This window comes from Emydura macquarii, unplaced genomic scaffold (assembly GCF_026122565.2).
Source record: "Emydura macquarii macquarii isolate MOO-44397 ecotype Brisbane River unplaced genomic scaffold, CSIRO-AGI_Emac_v2 contig_480, whole genome shotgun sequence".
NCBI classification, from domain to species: Eukaryota; Metazoa; Chordata; order Testudines; family Chelidae; genus Emydura; species Emydura macquarii.
In genome coordinates, this window is record NW_027130617.1 from 8,100,208 (window position 1) to 8,118,571 (window position 18,364).

An 18,364-nucleotide genomic window follows, 5' to 3' on the forward strand; every position below is an offset into this window, starting at 1 on the left:
AAGAATTGTGGATGATTCTGACCTCTCCTATTCCATCTCACTACATAAAAAACTGGGGTCCAGGGTTTTAAATGGTATGGAGGCAGTGCTTCACTCATTCTTGCAATGCCTAACTAATTTGGAAACCTAAATCTCATTTTCAAAAGAGATGTAGGCATTTAGGAGACTAAATTTCATTGACAGTTAAGGGATTTAGACTCAAGTACCTAAACCCCTCTTTGAAAAATGGGATTTAGAGACCTAAATCACTTTGGCGTTGAAACACAGAGCACCGCAACACCTAAATACCTTTAAAAATCTAGGCCTGGGTTTTAAGTAGCTAGCTATCAAACTCAAGTACAAACAAGATACTTATCAGACAAGTAGAACACCTATGTGAGAGAAAATAATAATCTGGGACTTTTCAATTCAGAAACAGAAGTGAATGATTACGTATATCTACTGACCTGGAACTATTGTTTTTGATTAACCGAGTATTTCTACATCATCACCTCAATCGAGCAAAGGATTTAAATCCTACTGAAATCAATGGGATTACCTCACATACTTAAAGATTAGGACTTGTTTAAATGCTTTGTTGTATCAGTGTCCAAAGTTAGTTTATGTCAATATACCATGATGACAGCAACAGAAACAAACATATTACTGTTTTGATTCATGTATGCGCTTCCATTGCTTGAGAAAACAGATTCTATGTGATACAGTAGTGAAATTTCTATCACAGAAAAAAATATACTGTATGCAAGATCATTTTATTGTGAGCAAGTGTGACCCTGAGAATCACTTTCTGTATATAAAAAGTCTAGGTGAACCTAAATTCACTCTGGTATGGATTTGGTGTTTAACTGCAACAGTTGTCAAAACCTGAAGATAATGGGATGATGTTTGTTTGCACTGCCTCCTTTTTCCAACTGTGATGCAAACTGCGTACTCTGTGGATGTACATGTGCATAGTTAAAAAGCAGAGTATGGGGCTAGAGCACATGATCGCCTCCTTCTATTCTGCGGATAGCCTCTCCATGAAGCCAACCGTATCCTGCAAACAGTGATCAGCTAATGGACTCCTTCAGCAAAGAACATCATCAGCACAATTCACCTATTAATGCTGAGCCCTAAGCATCCTTATGTCATAACAGTGCACTGTAATGTTGCCACATTAGTCTACAAAACTCAAACCCACAACACTCATTTCATTAAGTGACTTTGGAAGAGGGGTGTTTGAAATAAAATCTATTTTACATAAAATTGAGAACCATTCTTTATGGGCAAGCTTGTCTGAGTGTTGGTTTTATAGATGGTTGGTTTACTGCTATGTTGTGTTTATTCTAATTTGACAATGACCTTCTTTCTTTTATATCAGATATAATTACCTTTTTATTGTATACTTTCTAGGTGACAGGGCTATCCATGAGATATGGCCGAGGATCTAACTTGTTATTGCCCTTATCCCAAGGCAAGAAGTTCACTTATTCAGAATTGATTGATCACTCAGAGTCTTTTGGGATTCTGAATTCTCTTTTCCAATTGTTCAAGCACAGAGTCAGTACTGCATTTCTTGTCTTTGCAACACAACTCATTCTGTACAATCCAGCAGTCAACCATGGAGGTATAGTCAATAAGGGGGATCTTATGAAGGATGACAAGGCTAACTCTTACCAACTTCAAACACTGAGAAAAGGTGGATCTTTCCGAAAGGTGAGTTTACTGATAAGCGAGGGGCAGCTCAGTACAGTCATACTATATTTCCTTCACTAGGAGGGAAGAACAGGGAAAAAAAGAATGGAGAAGAGGAGAAAAAGCCAAAAAGAAAGGAGGAAGAGGGGAATAAATGGCAGAGGGATTCATGGGAGAAAATGTCTTTAATTCTAACTATCAAGAGAAAGCCTACACGGCAGGAAAGGCATTGTCTTTAAAGTAGTTTTAAGGATGTTCTAGTCACTAAGCACACAAAAATGGAAGAGGAAGTTAATGAAACATCAAGAACTGTTTATTTTCAGTGAAGTTACTTGATCTAGTGTTTTTGAGAAAGGAAGAGATGCAAAAGACAGGCACTAGGAAGGAGGATGACATTTAAAGGAGTGAAATTAAAGTTCTTCATTACAGGAGCCAGGAAAGCTATTTTGTCAACAGCAAATATGGTCATGTCTACTCGGGTAAACAGCTAATTGTTCTGAACAGCTGGGAATTTTGCAGCTATATAGGAACTGAGAAGTGGTGGAGGCCAAACCAAACAAAAATAACACTACCAAAAAGACAACATTGCCTTTAAGGTTGCCTCTAAATTGACACTGGCAGTCAGAGTTTCTATTTCTCTTATTGTTCTAAAAGGCAGGCTGACTGCTGGCTCTCTTTCTCTCCCTCCCCTAGGTGACAGGACGGGGAAGGAACCACTTAATACAGTTCATAAGGCCCATACCTCAGAGCCTTGAGTCAGAGTGACCAAACTTATAGTCAGAAAAAGGTCTAAATCCCAGCTCAGGCTAGTGTCCTAGAGTCTGAGGGGGCCTGCAACCCATAGCAGCTAGTAGTGCTTCTGATCCCTTTTTCTCTCCTCCAGCTTCCTTCACATCCTAGACATCCTGTGATAGATCTCTAGCATGAGGAAGGAAACATTTGTCTCCTGGATCACATATAGCCTCCATGAGTGTTCAACAGTAAAAACCTGAACTATTGCTATATTGAAGCATGAAACAAATTTCCAGCCCTCATTCCCTATATATCAAGCCATGAATGCAAACTAGGTTAAAAAAATTGTGGAGTGAAAGTAAACAAATTTTCTTTTTTTATTACTCCTTCTAGGAAGTACAGTAACTGCAAACTTGGATACCAAGTAAATGACATAATTAATTCTAACAGAGTAAAATGTAAAATACAGTCCAATTCAAAACACATACATTAAATACATACATACAAAAACATGTACAAACCCAGAGAGATTAAAAACCTTCTTAAAGTTACCTTGTGTGTGAAAAGAATATGCTATAATTTACAAATGTGAATTATCCATTGTTCCCAGGATAATGTCCTATTTACTAATGAAATCTCAGTGATATTTCTTGCTTCAATCACCTCTCCCCCAACCCCAATAAAATAGTTTTATTAGAGTTTGAGTGTAGGATAAAATGAAGATAATGTCTACAGCTTTTATTAAAGAGCAGGTCATTTGTATCATAGTGATTTTAGAACAGTATATTAAAAGTGTGCATTCACCAAATATTACAAATTCAGACTCCCACAGAAAAATCAAACTTGTGAATTGTGCAGATCATATACCCAATAAAATATTTATTGTTGCACAATGTATTGTTAAACTGTGTTGACTACTCTTCACCAAGGTGCCACAGACGCGAAAAATTAGCTAATGTAGAATAGATTTTTTTCCCCAAGTCCTAGAGCTCATTCTTGAGCGTATAAAGCAGACCTGACCTCAGAGCTGTAATATAGAAATACTTCAGTGAAGACACGATAGCTGAATTCTTGACAGCAGAACAAAACAGACAACAGCATTAAAGCCATGTAGTCGAGGTGATGCATGCAAATGCAGGGAGATTTGAATGAATAATGTTGAAGGTCTACTAAAAAGACACAGTGGACATGTTGGCAAATGTTTTAATGACATTTGCCATTCTAAACGTTTAGAAAGTACACACATACAGCCCTGTGAAATCCAAGAAGTTCAGTAATTATGTAGACTAAAAATCTCTTCATATTTATAAAAACAACTAAATATTTGAATGTGCTTGTCATCTGGGGTTTCATAAACCTCTCTGTGTAAATCACAACACCTTAAACCAGTTATTTTCATGATCAATCAGTGAATATGACAAACAAATAAAATCGATCCCAGAATTCTCTGCCATTTATTCTCTTCCAAAGAGAAGCTGAACTTCATTTGAACTGTGGCTATGGTGATCTAGCTATTGTAAACACCACTAAAGAGAAAAGTTCCAGACAGGTAGCCGTGTTAGTCTGTATACAGCAAAAACAATGAGAGTCCTGTAGCACCTTAAAGACTAACAAATTTCTGCGGGCATAAGGTTTTGTGGGCTGCAACCCACTTCGTCAGATGCATGAAGTGGAAATCACAAGTAAGAGGTATATATATACATTCAAGGATAAGAAACATAACAATGGGCGGGGGGGGGCAAGTGTAAATCTATCCAGCTATACATTTAACCCAGCAGAAGAGTCTGTCTTGTGTCAGGGACTCTCTTTCTGTCCCACCACTCCCACCCACATGATACAGTTCTGCGGTGACCTGGAATCATACTCTCCACCATCTCCAACTCAAGGAATATTTCCACTACACCACTGAACACCACACTAACCCACAGATACCTTCCTATCAACGCTACAAGAAGAAGAATTCTGCATGGACTCCTCCAGATGATCGAAACAACAGACTAGACTTTTACATAGAGTGTTTCCGCTGATGTGCAAAAGCTGAGATTGTAGACAAGCAACATCACATGCCCCATAACCTCAGCCATGCGGAACGCAACGCCATCCACAGCCTCAATAACAACTCTGACATTATAATCAAAGAGTCTGACAAAGGAGGTGCTGTAGTCATCATGAATAGTTCGGATTACGAACAGGAGGCTGCCAGACAGCTCTCCAACACTACAAGCCACTACCATCCGATCCCACTGAGGAATACCAAAAGAAACTACAACATCTACTTAAGAAACTCCCTAAAGAAACACAGGAACAAATCTACATGGACACACCTCCTGAGCCCCGACCAGGGTTATTCTATCTACTACCCAAGATCCACAAACCCAAGAATCCTGGACGCCCCATCATCTCAGGCATTGGTACTCTCACAGCAGGATTGTCAGGCTAGGTGGACTCTCTCCTCAGGCCCTATGCCACCAGCATTCCTAGCTATTTTTGTGATACCACTGACTTCCTAAGAAAACTATAATCCATTGGTGATCTCCCAGAAAACACCATCCTAGCCACTATGGATGTAGAAGCTCTGTACACCAACATTCCCCACAAAGATGGTCTACAAGTCATCAAGAACATTTTCCCTGATGATGATATGGAACACCTGGTAGTGAATTTTGTGACTTTGTCCTGACCCACAATTACTTCAGATTTGGAGACAATCTATACCTTCAAGTCAGTGGCACAGTTATGGGCACCTGCATGGCCCCACAGTATGCCAACATTTTTATGGCTGACCTAGAACATCACTTCCTTGAAACTTGTCCTCAAGCACCTCTTCTTTACCTATGCTACATTGATGACATTTTCATCATCTGGACCCACGGGAAAGAGTCCCTCGAAGAATTCCATCGGGATTTCAATAATTTCCACCCCACCATCAACCTCAGCCTGGACCAGTCCACACAAGAAATCCACTTCCTGGACATTAAAATACAAATAAGGGATGGTCACATTAATACCACCTATACTGAAAACCAACTGACCGCAACACATACCTTCATACCTCCAGCTTCCACCCCAGACACATTACACGATCCATTGTCTACAGCCAAGCCCTAAGATACAACCGGATTTGCTCTGATCCCTCAGACAGAGGCAAACACCTACAGGAGGTCCATAAAACATTCTTAAAATTACAATACCCACCAGGAGAGATGAAGAAACAAATTGACAGAGCCGGATGGGTACCCAGAAGTCACCTACTACAGGACAGACCCAACAAAGAAAACAACAGAACACCACTGGCCATCACCTACAACCCCCAGCTAAAATCTCTCCAACACATCATTAAGGATCTACAACCTATTCTAGAAGATGATTCCTCACTCGCTCAAGTCATGGAAGGCAGGCCTATCCTTGCTTACAGATAGTACCCCAACCTGAAGCAAATACTCACCAGCAACCATACACCATACAACAAGAACACTAACCCAAGAACCTATCCTTGCAACAAACCCCATTGCCAACTCTGTCTGCACATTGACTCTAGTGACACCATCACAGATCCTAACCACATCAGCCACACCATCAGGAGCTCATTCACCTGCACATCTACTAATGTAATATATGCCATCATGTGCCAGCAATGCCCCTCTGCCATGTACATTGGCCAAACTGGACTGTCACTACACAAAAGAATAAATGGACACAAATCAGACATAAAAAATGGTAACATCCATAAAACCAGTAGGAGAGCACTTCAATCTCCCAGGACACTCTGTAGCTGACTTGAAAGTTGCCATACTTCTACAAAAAAAAACTTCAGAAACAGACTTCAGCGAGAAACTGCAGAGCTGGAACTCTCATGCAAACTTGACACAATCAAACTGGGTCTGAACAGGGACTTGGAATGGTTCTCTCATTACAAGAAGTAATTGTCACTGTTCACACATTCTCACCTTCTAATCAATAGTTGTGAATAGGCCTCATCTACTCTAACTGAATGGACTTTGCTAACACCTACCCTCCCCATTGTTATGTTTCTTACCCTTGGATGTATATATATATACATATATAGATACACACACACACACACACACACACACACACACCCCTCTTATCTGTGATTTCCACTTCATGCATCTGACGAAGTGCGTTTCAGCTCATGAAAGCTTATGCCCGCAGAAATTTGTTAGTCTTTAAGGTGCTACAGGACTCTGGTTGTTTTTACTAAAGAGAAAGTTCAGTAAATAAAATCATGAGCTGCAGTTCAGAATTCAGACTGGCTGGAAAACAGCAATTCTGATTCATGAAAAATTTTGCAATTTGGTTTTGTTCCAGAACTAAACTTTTTTTCAAGAAGAATGTTGATAATTTGGAGTGGGTTCAGAGAAGAGCCACAAGAATAATTAAAGGATTAGAAAAAACATGCCTTATAGTGATTGAGCTTGAGTCTATCTATTTAGCTTAACAAAGAGAGACTTAACGGATGACTTGATTACAGTCTATAAGTACCTACATTGGGAATAAATATTTAATAATGGGTTCTTCATTCAGTCGAGCAGAGAAAGGTATAACATGAGCCAATGGAAGGAAGTTGAAGGTAGACAAATTCAGACGGGAAATGAAGTAAATTTTTAACTGTAAGAGTAATTAAGCATTTGAACAATTTACCAATGATCATGGTGGATTCTCCAGTCGCTGAACTTTTAATATCAAGATTGGATGTGTTTCTAAAATACATGTTCTAGGAATTATTTTGGGAAGTTCTATGGCCTGTGTTAGACAGTAAGTCAGACAGGATGGTCACAGTGGTCCCTTCTAGCCTTGGAATCTATGAAACAGAACCTTGGAATGGGAGACCCAGGTTTAAGTCCCTGCTGTCTGACTTCAAACAGGGACTTGAACCTGTCTCCCACACACACATCATATGAGTGCCCTAACTACAAGGCTGGCTATTCTGGGGTGAGGGGTCTCTCCCTTCCCCATCTCCAGAAATTCCATCATGGATCTGAGAAACCTTTCCAACATATTTGTCAAAAGCAATAGGCTTCCACTAAACATTTTAATTTTGATTAAATGGCATTTTCCCACGGAAAAAAGTTGTCAAAAATTTAAGCGGCTCTCCTTAAAAATCCATTTAAAAAAAGCAGCTTCTCATACAGAACTGATTTTGCTACTCTGAGGCTTAATACATGCTTCCTCAGAGTCATTCATATTTCCCTTCTGTGGAAACTTTTAAACTTCTTGTAACCAGTGATAGCATGTACCCAAAACGAGGGATGGATCTGAGGCAGGCAATCAGATACCCCACCCAACACCTGGAAAGAATATTTCTGACCCCCACCCCTTCACATACACAAAACCATTTCTGATCTCCCAAATAAAATCCACCAATGATTTCCCCCTTCCTGCCTCAGTTTTCCCATCTGGGGTTCCTGGTACTGCCCCTAGGGTGAGGGAGAGCCCTATAGTGAGGCTATGCATGCCCTCACACTTGGAACAAATACAGTTTAACCCAGTAAGGGACTAAAAAGACTGCCTTCAGCATGTACAGCTTTCCAGCCCTACTCTGTATGTTGAATGGAGGGAAGTGCTTTTTGACCTCCACTGCCCTGCCTGATCCTTCGTTCCCTAGCTGCGCTCTGTAGTGCTGTTGTACTGAAGCTGCTAGATGTTGCCAGTCCCTTCCACCTCTAAAGCTAATGGTACTGCACTGAAGGGCTAGAGGCTGGCTGCCATAACCTCCCTCCCCCTGCTGTTCTCTCTGGTGTGCTGATGAAGAGAATGGAGGTTAGAAAGGCATGTGCCACCAAGAGTTTGTGTTTGTTTACAGGAATAAAAGGCAATTTAAATAGAGGGGACTGAGTCCCATTTGCCCCTAATTACCAACCACCAGTGACAGCAGTGCTTGCTGTAAAGATAGGCAGTTTGCGTCTAAAAAACTTAGTCCCATTTGACAGCGAAAGATGCACCAAAATCTTTAGAATTAGTATTGTGACAATAGGAGTTATACCAGGTAATTTGCATGAGGCGGGTCCTCATGAATATGCAGCCCATGTAAGTAGGCTGTATGCTTCAGTGGATTGAGTTTACATCAGCCCCGCAAACACTCAAGACTACAGAATCACTAGCAATTGCTCTGATCTTCTGTGGGAATGGCCATTGTCTCTTCAGTCCCCCTTCTCAGCTATGTCTCAAGCTCCCCAGTACGGTAAGATACAGCAAGCAGGAGAGGCACATGTCTGCATCCTCATTCCTGGGCGTGCTCCCTGAAATGCTGCTCCTGCTCCCAATCCAGGCAGTGCAGATGGAAGTGAAGGAAGCCATTTCTCACTACTGTTGTTCAGTGTTGCCCACTCTTACAATGTAGTCACAAGTCTTGCCATATTTTGTGTTTTTCTTAAAACCCCAGCTCCTGGAATCATATAATTACATGAGAATCTCAGCTTTAATTATGGCTGCAGAAAAAAGCTCAAAAACCAGAAGGTATATAAAAAAGAACCCTAAATGCATCATTTTAAAATATTTCATTATCTTTGGGGGCCTAACTCATCATTTTTTAAATACTTTAATTTGGCACTCTTGGTTGCTACATGGTCATGCAAGGTTTGGCTAACTTCTGACTTGAGTGCTCATTCATTCTATTTTATATGTAATACCATACAGAAAGGATCAAGCACATGCCTCTGTGTCAATACTGCAAGGTTTCATCTGACTGATTCTGAAGGAAAACTATGATTATAATGAAGTATTCCATGTATTCTGTGATGTAATTCTACATCAAGGAGGCTTAATTTATCATGGCTGTGCTACAGAAATTATGTGGCAGTGTTCACGGATGTATTAAAGTTGTATGTTCAGGCATGATTTTGCCATTGATACACTTTCAAACACTTGGTTTATGTAGATATCAAGTATTAACATTTTCACAAACTTCATCTGATTTGCACTGAAGTAAGTGGAGTATAACACCACCCAAGACATACCTGTGGTAAAATATCATCATTATTTGCTTGTCCCTGGAATAAGAGATAAAAAAGGGAGAGAGGGAGAACGTGTGTGGCTACATCTACACTATGAATTAGCTGTATGATTCCCTCGGTCAAATACACCTACTCGACCTATCTCAAGTATAAATAGCAACATAGCTGCAGTAGCATGGGTAGCATAGATCGCATTGACCTAAATGGAAACCATTAGGTGCTCAGCATTTTTGAAAGTCAGGCCATTTTAGGTGCCTAAATATGACTTTAGGAACCTAGTTTTAAAGTTCCATTTCTGAAAGCCGTGGGCTAGAGACAAACTTATATTTATGTCCCTAAGTGCACCACTGAACAGAAGAACTACATGAAACAAATCCTGCACTGCTGAAAAACAACAATCATTTTACAAATGTACAATGGTGGAGGATTTTGTCCAAGTATTTTGCCATGCTGTAAGGCAGATAGTGAAGATGAAAATGAATAATGTCTAGGAAATAAACAACCTTTTATTTACAGTGAAAGGATTCAATTTTTTTTCATTCAACAAAGATTTGAAACATACAAGCCACATACGTTATAGGAAGGGAGTTTTACAAAGCACTAGTTTTAAAAAATATGTATTTATTGAGGAAAAAGGCATCACTGGGGACTGCTAGGTGACAACAGGGATGCTTCAAGAAACCTTGCTGCTCAAGAGGGAGTTGTGGGGGGGGAGAGGAGAAGAGGTCTTCAAGAAGTATGGTAGCATAGTAAGAACCTACAGGCTTTTAAATTCATCAAAGAAAAAGAAACTTGTATCAGTTTTGTGTTTACATTTTCATCAGAGTTAAAGCTGCAAAGTCCAGGACTCACTTAGTGAAATTTTGTACTCACAAATCTCTAGGTGAAAAAACTATTTTTTGCAATGGTGAAATTAATGTGATTTCACCTGAATGTGTCACAAAACCATGCTTAAATTGCCTCTTTTTTGCAACAAAAGACAGAGTTTGCATAACTGTATCAGGCCCTAATTTCTTATTAAACAGTATTCTGAAAGTCTTTTTCTTAAGAAAGCACTGACTAGAAAAATAGATTTCATTCCTCTTTTAATCCATAAATTATTCTTTTTCATTTGCTTCCCTAATTACCCAAAGGAAAGAAAACTAAAGGTTGAATTATCACTTATTCATCATTCCCTAAATATTTTCTATCTTATATTTTACAAATTTAAATTAAAAATTTACTCCACATATCCATGCAAAAGACTAACAAGGTGTAACCCTTATAGAAAACACTAAAGATACATGTTATATTGTTTTATTTATCTTCTCATTGTTCAGTGTATAGTTACTGATGACAAAAAAAAAATAGAGATTCCTAAAATGTGATTGATTTGGGTGCTCCCCATCTGAAAGGTGATCCATAATTTAAACAAAAAACAAAAACCCTTTGAAGCTAATTATGAACATAGATTCTCACTGAGCTCAACTGAACCTGTGGTGCTTGCAAGGGCAGAATTTGGTCCCAAGTGGTAGGTGCTTATTGCCCCTAATAAATAGAATGACTGCTTGTATTTATTGTTTATTTTTCATATAGCACTAAAAGTAGATTTGAAGAAGGGAGTTGAAAGACAGAATGCTTAGCATTTAGTGCATGAGAAATACACAGGGACTAACGTAAAAAGTGCAAAGCTGAGAGTTGGTGAGGACACAAGTCTTGTTTTCATTGGGGGAGGGGGGGCGGAAAGCTGTGTAATGAATTAGCTTTCTCCTAATGAACACACAGGATTGTCTACATGGGATTTTTTGGGTAAACTACAACTTGTCTTCACTATGAGAAAAGGTATTTAACCATGTTAGCTAGCAGGTGATAACTGTTAAAATACTAGCGTAGACAAGACAGTTGTAGTTTAACCTCCTGTTATGGTATGTCTACACCACACAGTTAATCCAGGCTTTTATCCAGGTTTAAGCCTTAACTCCACTAACCATCCACATACACACACCCCTCTGACCTGGGTTTGGAGGCACTTTAAGACCACGCTAGTTGATTCACCTGGGGGCATGGGCTCCACTTTAACTCAATCTGGAACCTACCCACTTTGTAATGAGGATGCAAACTAAAAATCACTCGAGTGTGAACCGTTCTGCAGCACCCTTCCCAAAATTCTCCCCAAGGACAGAAGTTCTCCTACAATTGACACAACTAATTCAGAGAATCTAAGCACTGAGAACCATGGGACATGCCCTCAAACACACACAGAGGAGCACAGTGAACACACAACACAGGTAGGGTTTTGCAGCGGGGATGCTCTTCTTTGGACTAGGCTAACCCAGGCCTGAGTGCCCATCATCCACATTATCAGTACAGTATAGATAAAGCCTCACCAACCATGTGTTAGCCAACCCATGGTTTTAAAAAAACCACTACCTTTTTTTCCCTGTATTTTACACCCAATGTAATCTGGAACAAACATTTGGGGGTGTATTCATATTAGCCTTTACAAAGGTGTTAGTTACCCCAAGTTAACTGGCATGCCATTCAAGGTAAAAAGTTCTAGTGGAGACAAACCTGGGCATCAAGGAGAGAGGATGAAGATGAAATGAGCTGTTAAAAACAGGATGTGGAAATTCTACATGAGGTATAAGGCATCCAGTTAGATATTTCTAACTTATTTGCTGTTATTTTTTGCTCATACCAATCATTCAGAGAATGATCTCTGCTGATGATGTGATGCACATCATAGATCAATGCTGGCACATGAGCTCTGCCTCTGGGAAGATAAACTTCTGCATTTTAAGAGAAAATAGTCTTAACATGTTTGCTACATTTTTATTTTACATTATGTGGGCATAAATCTGAAGGCCTTACTCAGGCAAAATTCTCTATTTCCTTCAATTGGTGTTTTGACTAGGTAAATTCTGCGTAAGGCATTGACTGAGCTAAGCCCTCTGGGCTTGATCCAGAAATCATTGAAGTCACTGATAATACTCCTCTTGGCTTTAGATCAGACTTCAGAATTAAAATAAGGTTATGAAACATTAGCAGGAAGTTGGCACTCTCATTTAGAATGGGGTTAGCTGACAGGTCGGAAGAAGTTGCAATTAATAAGTGCCTATATATGATTATTTTGGCAGATCTGCTTTACGTTGCCTGGATCTAATAAACTTAAGAGAAAGAAGCGTCAAAGGCTGTAGATGAAATCCAGTTCTGATTTTCAAGAGAGATTTTTGGAAAGAATAACTATGGAAAAGTTATGGAAATAATTTAGAAAATAATTTTCTGGAGAAACTAATTGTTTTCTAGAAAAATCTGGTTTACCTTTTCTCTACATTAGGTATGTCAGTATGTTAGGTATATCTGCTGCTGCTGGACTCATGTCTCCCAGTAAGATGTGAAATACTCCACTCAAACAGACCTCTTTGCCTACTTCTATATATTGTGAATGCTCATTCAGCAATGATTCCTATAGAGTTCCAGAACTCTGCCTCTGATCCTGACTGAGGTATTACTACCAGCAACAATTACTAATCCAGCCCTGGTTTATTTCAATTCAGCAAAAATAATAGCTTCATCATTAAAGAGCAGATGGAATAATATTATAGAAACACATAGTAGATTAGTGAAAAGGAGAGTGGAGATTGTAGAATTTCATATAAGAGACTGAAGATTGCTGAAGCAACCAGCCCACATTATGAAGAGCTAGCATGAAAAGAAATGAACACACATCCCCCTACTTAGGAAGCAGTAAATTGTCCAAGTAGCACCTATCAGCAAGCATCCTTCCAGAAAGTTAGAAAGGTAGTATCTATATACAAGAGCTTTCTGCCTCAGTTTGAGTCTTGTAGCCTAATCTATATTGATTAGAATTGAACATGTGGTAGTCTGAGGAGTTTCAGTTGCAGACTGGCTATAGTATCAAAATTATTACTTGAATCAAACCCATGGGATACAGAGAGGTGATACAGGCTTCAAAACACACTAAATGTATTATCACAATAAGCAAAAGTATACCTGCTGCTACAGAACAAAGGAGAGCATGACAATACACAATGTCCAGCAATGGCATTACTTACTCCATGGTGGGGAACCTGGAGTAAGTGAGATGGGACGGAGCCACAGACCTCAGTACATGTTCTTCATTCTGACGTTCCCTACAGGTCTGAACTGTAGGGAAGCCCTTTTATTCAGGGATATGCGAAATGCCCCTTAGGATATATACGTATTCATGTTTACTCCAACCTTCTTGCCTTATCTAAGCTTCTGAGCCTTACTAACTGTTAGGGTTGTCCCCCCCTCAATTACTATAGGTTACATTAACTCAACATTTGTATCAATCATTCAGCACATAAGTCAATTGGTTACCGTGCCACCACTATTGTGGTCAATGCTTAGCGCCTATGCCATAGCAACAGCCCCCCAAATACCTGAAAATTCTGCAAACCCATGCTCTGCAGTGTCTCACAAATCAGCTTGTTTATCAATGTGCTTAATCTGGTGATTAAGGTCACTCATAGGTCATTTCATTATGCAAGCCTACCACCAAGGCCTTAGGCCTAATCATGTCAAGCTACATAACATACAGGCTTTGGGTACTTGTGTTACAGCTTAATCTCATTTACTGCTGTACAAGCTCCTAGAAGCTACAGTATGAGATCCAAGCAGTAAGAATATTTTAATTTATTATTAAATACAATAGATACATATAATATAAAACAAAAACATATATTTTACTCTACTGAAGAATTCCGGCATGATAACCTGGAACAGTTTTCTCCTTGCTCCTCTCATTTTAGTCATACTACAAATGTAGAAAATATGCTGTTAAGAATACAGTCTGCCGGATTTATAGGCTCCAATACTCCAGTTACTACCAATGATTTCAGTAGTGACTAAGGAATGTACTTCTGATCAGCCAAGAAGACTTTGTATTTAGTTTGGAGCATGGGGAAGAGAAATGAAATGGTTGGCTTTACATGCCTACAGTATTGCCATCACGTTTTATAACCAGTATCTCGGTCCTCATCAATTTAAGCTCAGACAAAAATATTGGCTATCAGGAGGCATCTTACTTGGTAAATTTACAATTTGTGTGTGACATTTTAATACCCTGTTGGGACAGAGAGTTTCCCCAACCCCCACATGGTATATCTTGCTGAAATTTCAGACTGTGCACTCAAGGCTATGAAGAAAACAACATTTTTTAAATGGACATCTTATAAATAGTTACCACAGAAGAGATTATTTAGGTCATTTTTCCAGGCAAGGATTTCTTTGGGGGGGGGAAGGGAGGTTGGGTAATAACTTATTCAGGAGAATACGTCCATTACGGTTAGTGATTCATTTACACATCAGGAATCCAATAAACATTCCACCACAACCAAAGACAGGACACACAATGAAAGCAGAGGAGGAATGATTTACCAGAATGGAGGAATGCTTTAATAAAGGAGGAGCATCCAGCTATCATGAAGAGGAGTACGAAGCTCCTGTTCTTACAAGCACTTATCACAATAGATGCCTTTAACTGGACCGTCAAACCCAGAGAGGAAAGCAACTAGCTTGCTCTGAGGTGCTTTTTTAATTAAATTTTGAATCCGACTCAAGCTGGCGATGATAGTATATACAATAAACTCAAGACTGAATTACTATTTTATGAGTGGGTGCTTTGAATAAACTTGCTGTTGCCTATTCATTTTTTCTATTTTCTACACACACTATATAAAAATCAAGCCACCCCACTCTTCTCTCTTGGGCCCCTTTGTGATAAACTGGCATGTGAGTGTCATCCAGCTCCCTGTGCCACCTCCTAGCATACTTGCTTTTTCCCCCCCTCTGTACTTTAGTTTTGCCTTCTCGATGATTTTTGTCATTTTGTTTATTCTGGTGCTGCACTTCACCCCATTCCCATCCTTACCAGAAGGCTACATCCTGCCCAGGACTGGAGAAGGATGGAGGAATCAGTTTGCAGCTCTGTAGGGCCATGACACAAACTAAAGAATGCAAGAACAGAGATGCAAAGCCCGAGTCAGTAGGCTGCTTCTTAAATAGTATTTAAGCTGCACCCATACACATGTAGCTGCTCGTAAAGTTGGGTAGTTTTGTCCATTGATTTTACCTACAGTAACAAGTTTGCAGTGGAGACTCAAGCCAGATTTGGTGTTGTGAAGATTCCTGTCACAGGATAGCCTCATGTGGAGTGCTGCCCTGACACAGGCTGCAGCATAACAAGCAGGGCCTCTCTCAGTTTCCCCTTTCAGAGTCTCCAATGAATCCACCTCAGGCTCTCTTGCTTAAATAATTTGCTTCCTTGGGGCCAACTGATTACCAAACAGTAGAGTTCACCGAGTCCCGACCAAAAGCCCCAAACATAGTTCACGTCTCACCCCAGTGCAAGCAGTCATTAAAGCTCAAGACATCTCATCCCATGATGTCCCCCAGATCATACACTGATGCTTGGGCACTCTCACTCCTTACCTGTCCTCGTACCAGGACATCCACCCCAGCCTTTCCAACTGGAGCGCAGCATCTCTGTTGAGAGGATCCCTCACTCCCCCTGGCCCACTTACTGCTCCTCTGGCCCAAGAGATGTCAGCACATAAACTTCTCCACTGCTTACCTTGGCTCCAGTTTAGAACTAACAGGTAATTCCCTCCTTTTGTCTTGAGCCCTCTCCAGTTCTGTTTCTTTATGCCAACCAACAAACCTCCCTTGTTGCTCACCGGCCTTCACTCTTCTCCGAGGAACCACCTTCTGCTTTCTTTTGGGACTTCCCTAAACTCACCTGTCCCTTCTCACTGAACCAGTCTGCATTGACTCCCAGGAACAATCGCACTCAGTGGGTCTCTCCAGACCGTCCTAGGCAATCCTGATTCACAGTTTCTTTCTGATACTTTATAGGTCTCAGGTGTTGCCCTACCCCCTTAACTGGCCAAATGAGAGCACTTGCTGTCACCCAGGGATGCTGAATCTACTTCAATTACTGGGGCCAGCAACCCTATGACAGTTCCCCTCCCTCTCTCTCTGTCTCAGCCACACTGAACTAATAACACTTAGGGCTTGTCTACAAAAGGGCATCCAGGAAAGTTAATCCAAGTTAATTAAAAGTGAATTTGAGCTGGATCAGTTAAATCTCATTAAACCTTTGTGTGAACACCCTCATTCAGAACTAAAGTGGCCTGAATTGGGTTTAAACTGAACTGAATTCAGTTCACTTTAATTCTCAACAGTGTCCATACAGGGATTTAATGTGGTTTAACTAATCCACTTCAAATTCATACCTTTAGTTAATTTGGATTAATTTTCCTGGCGGCCCCAGAGTAGACAAGTCCTTAGTACTTCTTTCTCCCAATCCTGGAAATTATGTCTGTGCTAGGACTCCAGGAACATAGCATAGGACTGAAAGGAGGGGATCCAGTTGTCTGCAGCTACTCACTGTCCAACTAATTCTATTAGTAGAATATCAATCTAAAAAAAATAAAACTGGCTATTAATAATGGTCAATACAGGCATCTGTCTAGCTCCTGATTATTTTTGTGTAAACTATGTTTAAAAAAAAAAGGAAAAATCGGATGTGTGTCAAACTCTAGACTCTGAGCTGACTGTAGTAATGTCTAACATAACCACTCAGACAAAACAGATGGGATAAAAAGATTTTAAAAAGCTACAAATAAAAACTTAGACTGAACTTTTAAATATTCATTTTGAACTATAGAGAGCTGTGGCTTCTGCATGCTACAGATGGCTCAGAGATTTAGTGCAAACAAAGGACCAATTTTTGAATACTCATAGCTGATCAGCTATAATAGCTAGAAGCCCAAAACTCCAGGGGTTTGAGATGATTCAGCTAGATCCTCTTACCTGCCAAATTTCATCAAAGCAATATTGCCTTTTACTATCTTATAAGAATGAAAGAATGACTAGATTTGGAGGAGGGGGTGGTTTAAATGAAACGTGGACTGCATAAGCTTGAACAAAAATGACAATATCAGTAGGAGGTGCATGGTAAAGGAGAAAATAGTCTCTTTATCACAACTATTAAAATATAGCATAAGCTGAAACATGAAAAAGTTCATAGATTGAAAGCATAAGCAGAAATCCTTAGGAGGTTTACCAAAAAAAAAAGAAAGAAAAAATTAAGCATAACAAAATCCTGCTAGTTATTACCAGTAATTGCTGACTGATTGCCAAGTGCAGCCTTAGGTTTAACTCTAAGAGGGGGACATGTGTTTCTTTGTAGGTAGCAGGGCATGACCTCATCAATCAGAGATTATCGTCTGCATAATAGTATATGGAAAAAACACTAACATCAGCTTCTGATCTGCCTTCCGGGCAGAGACAAGCTGATACCAATACAGCAGGAAATGGGATAAAATGTGTATAATAGTGTTGCTAATGCTGTACAACATTTAGCTGGTTTGCATTATTGCAAGAGTAGCTGCTCTGGAGACGACTGCATAACTATTTCCATTTTAACCTGTTTTTTGCTGCTTATAACTTTCTAAAACTTTTGCTTTAAGCCTTAAAGCTTAAGGGATCGGCATTTTTTTCTACTGTCCATTAGAAGAAAACTGAAAAATAAAATATCAAATGTTGAGGGGCACTGTGTGCATAGGAAGGACAAACCACGCTGCAAAGGGGTCTACAGATGGCTGCTGAACTGGGAATGTTTTTTAAAATCTAAAACTTTGCTGAATCACAGCTATAATCATCACAAGGAGCCACTGGCAAATAATTTTCCAAGGCACAAATGGGATGATCCCAAGTTGTCTTAATTCATAAATCCTCCTTTTCACAAGTTATTTTAATAATCATTGAAGGGAGGCAGGCAGGGGACTCACCACCAGAGCACCTCCTCATGGCCTCACCCCTTAGTGATAGCAGCTCTAGTCTTTCAGTGGTTCCTCCTCCCAGGACCCAGCCCCCACAACCAACTCACAATTTAAGTTCATCCCTTCCAGGGTAATGATATCCACACACAAAGGAACCAAAGCTCTTCTATCCTT

The 18,364-nt window shown here is 39.9% G+C and overlaps 1 long non-coding RNA gene across 2 annotated transcripts in view; it reads right to left on the minus strand.

Annotated features, from left to right (window-relative positions):
• Positions 1 to 16,213, minus strand: part of LOC137146849 (uncharacterized) — a 40,695-nt gene extending 24,482 nt beyond the window's left edge. For both annotated transcript variants that reach the window (XR_010918067.1, XR_010918068.1), the window contains exon 1: positions 16,144 to 16,213. This is a non-coding gene — a long non-coding RNA (uncharacterized lncRNA). The remainder of the gene's footprint in view (positions 1 to 16,143) is intronic.
• Positions 16,214 to 18,364: the final 2,151 nt, after the last annotated feature.